This window comes from Macrobrachium nipponense, chromosome 12 (genome assembly GCF_015104395.2).
Source record: "Macrobrachium nipponense isolate FS-2020 chromosome 12, ASM1510439v2, whole genome shotgun sequence".
NCBI lineage: Eukaryota > Metazoa > Arthropoda > Malacostraca > Decapoda > Palaemonidae > Macrobrachium > Macrobrachium nipponense.
This window is the reverse complement of record NC_087205.1, coordinates 104,168,308-104,172,308: the sequence shown is the minus strand read 5'-3', so window position 1 is coordinate 104,172,308 and position 4,001 is coordinate 104,168,308.

The following is a 4,001-nucleotide window of genomic DNA, read 5'->3' as shown; positions in this document are numbered from 1 at the left end:
AGATGATGTCATGCGGAGAGAGGCAGAGCTCAGATGATGACTGTGAGTTGACGTCATCGATGAGAGTGACGTCACAAGTGGTGATGACGTCACGACCTCCCCTCAGTGAGAAGGGGAATCAGATGCCACTGGCGTAGGAATACACAACAATGGATCCGGTGACGTCACAGCTTCCCTCTGACTAGAAGAAGTGGCAACAGTCATTGGCGGAGCAATACAAGATGGCTGACCTCGACTACCCACGAAGACGAGGCTACGAGAAGGGTGGATGGCCTGGCCAGCCTGAGGAGGAGGGGGGGTTAGCAAGCCTCCAAACTGCGTTCAAGCAACCCCTCCAGGATGAGGGAACCCCCTAGCCCGAGCATCTTCCAATCGCCGCCATCTTGACGCTACCAAATCTGGAAGAAATGAAAATGATGAGAAAATAAAGCCCCCCCCCTTCCTGGGAATCAAAATAATTCCCGAAGAAGAAGGGACGACATACAGACATCAGCCTGGTGGCCTCCCAATACTCCCAGCGACAAATCAAAGGAAGAAAAGGGAGGAGAGGACAGGGACTAGCCTACTATGGGGGATGATGGTGCAGGAGACGAAACATCAGGAAGGGGCGAGAAACCTTCTCACGAAGGAAGAGTCGAACCCTCCGATGTTCTCTCTAGCCATAAAATGACTTCCACTGCTCTAAGACCATGCTCGGCATCCCATGCAAGGATTCAAGTACAAAAATTAGAACGGCACCTACTGCACTAAGTTGGGGTCAGCCGCTGCCGAAGCCAAAGATGAGAATACGGAAAACCTGGAATTCCAGGGCACACATGTTGACGAGGCCGAGAAGGAGCAGAAGCCATAATATCTCTCAAACACACACACACACACACACGAAACGCAAGCGAAACGGGCAATGAACCGGGTAAGGGCCAAGAGAGGAAAACACTACTCTCGGTAAGGCGGTCAAAAAAAGACTGAGGCGTGATCATAGGTGAAGCCTTCACCCGATATACGCATGTATGTCAGATACCACAAGATTCCTTGCTTTCATCTTTTTTTTTAACCAGATCCAGCTAGGCGCTAGAAATTATCGTATTGTTAAGACCAAAGATTTGTTCGTGTATGAACAATTGTATTTTTCTTAGGTTACTAACCATTGACTTTCATATAAGACCCACTTGTCCACCCTGCTTTGGTTTTCTCATCAGTTTTTATTTCTGAATACAGGCTGGAAAAACAATGGGTAGCTTCTTTTGAGTGAGAATGGGCATCCCCCATCCCCAGTCCTTCTTTAGTCAGTAGTACATAGCCAGTCAAGCACATGTGCAGCAGATACTCCATACATAAAAAACTAGTTTGTATACCTACAAAAAATACAAATTACTATATAAATTTGACATTTCAGGTAATTGGATTCATTTGTGAACATCATAATCTAGGGAGGGCAACCTGAGATGCTTACTGGTTTATGGTCCCGTCTACGAAGGTGGCCATCTGGAGGCGTGTCCCTTAGTCGAGCTCCTTTGATCACGGTTGTATCATGGTGTTTTGGAAAAGAGCAATTTGATTTGCAACCATGGTAGTTTTCTTGCCTCAAACAGATCGTGCAAACTCCTTCTGCAACCATTTTCACAACCGAAAAGATACTACATTCCAGAGGACAAGTGTCCATGCCTCTTCATTAAGAATTGTTAGTCTGTTGGCTGACTAATGACCTACCCCACAAAGACATTGACAGGAAGGCCTTGCTTTCAATACTTCAGTCTAATTAGTTAAGGGTGTGGTTATGTCTGCTCTTCAAGCAGTATCTTGGCTGGTTCTGTGGCTATGCAAGCTCAGAATGGTAATGAAACTTCCCAGTCCTTTCAACTTTTCTGTTACAGCCCCACCTAGGAGAGGAGGTTAAAGCAAGACGCAAAGGAAATTTCCAGAGTTTGGCAATACTGCTCCTCTGCTGCCATGAGTAGGGGGTTGCCATTTTCATGCATGGACCAAATGGCAGGAACTGGGAGCAGAGTCCTGGGTAGCATCTCTGTGCTCTGAGACGGTTACAAAATACCATTCAAGGACTTCCAACCTCTCAAACATCCTAATTCAGTTCCTTCTTACCATCCACATTCCCAGAAAGGCCTTGCCCCAACAGAACAAGTAGAAGTGAAGTTAGAGAAAGATGCTGCAGAAGTAGCGAAAAGACTATCTCCAGGTTTCTATAGTCATTTACTCCTAGTGAAGAAGGGGCATGAAGACTGGTAATTGACTTACCATTTTTGAATGAGTATAGTCAACAGACTCCTATTCAGATGCCATCTTCATGGTTTCAATTGATCTTCAGGATGCATATTTTCAGATAACCATTCATCAGGAGGCACAGAAATATCTTTGTTTGTCTGTGTAGGGGATGGCGCTCCAGTTCAAGGCTCTGCTTTTGGACTCTCTACAGCTCCTCTAGTTTTCACACTTGTGTTCAATCTGGTTTTGTCTTGGGGCCATATAGAAAGGTATTTATCTATGGAGGTACCTTTGCAGATGGTTAATTCTCAGCCTCATCAAGATAGTGTCTGATTCAAGACAACAATTGTGTTCTGAACCTTTGCAAAACACAACACTGAGATGAACTGCAAGAAATCCATCCTCTTTCCCACAGCGGATAAGGTATCTAGTCCCTCTCTCTTCTAGAGCAACTGGCTCAGTTTTGGCAGTAATTCTCAGTCATTTATTATCTCTAGAGACACTCACACCTCATGGTCACTGTCAACTTCAACCTCAACAATGGCAACTGAAACAGTTTTGATTGGCTCTTCTTCAATCCTCCTCCCATCTTGTTCCATTGAACCAGGAAATAAGGGAAGATCTTCATTGGTTGTTAAGTGACAAACATCTCAAAAGGGTACCCTTATTCTCCTTTCTTCTAGATATGTTTCTATTCTTGGATGCCTTGAAGAGGGGATGGGGATCTCACCTGATGGGGAGGGATTCTTTTCAAGGCGGAGATGTTAGCTACATGGTTAGCTGTGCTTTCATTTCAAGACAATATGCAAGATTAATTTGCAGTGTTGATGAACAACAATACCAAAGCAGTGGCCTATGTCAACGAGCAATGGGGAACAAATGTCTCAAGCTCTGCCATCTAGTTGTGATGATCCATTCAGTAAAACCATCACGGTACAGTGTTATTATAACATAAAAATTATTATTATTATTATTTTGAAGATGAACCCTATTCATTTGAAACAAGACCACAAAGGCCATTGCCTTGAAATTCAAGCTTTCAAAGAATATGGTGTTCATTGGGACAGTAACAGAAGGTATTAGGAAATACAGGAAGGAGAGATCAGTTATTTAAAAAAAATTAACCAGTAAATAAATCCATAAAAATGTAAGTAAATTATTAAAATACAAAGAGACTTTAGGCTACTAATGTATTGCATCTTTGCTTGAACTTTTGAGGTTCTAATTGCACATCATCCTCAGACAGACTTCCACAGTCCAATGGTAAAGGACCTCTGGAACTAAGAAGTTTGACAGCAAAGCATAATTACTCTGTACTGGTGCTGCTATTCAGCAAATCTGGTTGCTCTTAGCAGGTAAAGAAGATCTGGGATCAATTGTGAATGTGGAAGATCTTTGTTAAAATACATGAAGATCTCTGTTAAAATACAACTCATAAAAAATTGGCAAAGGAGATCATCTGCCAATTGTCATAACTGCTAACGTTAGGAAACGGAGACCTATGATTACAATCCACTTTGTCTACAATGAATAATCTCTGGCAGAGGCAGACATCCACACAAGAGAACAGACATCCACACCAGAGAACAGTATTCTAGTAAGGGAAGGACAAATTACCTACAGCTAGTTGCACTGATTTTATCACTTATAAATAATGAGGTCTTACATACAATACCCAGCTTCCATGTGGCATCTGCCGACAGTTTCATTAGATTTTTCTCAAAAGAGGTGAGTCAGAAGTGTAGTTAAAGCTTCAGACTCAGTCAACTGAGTCCCATCCACTT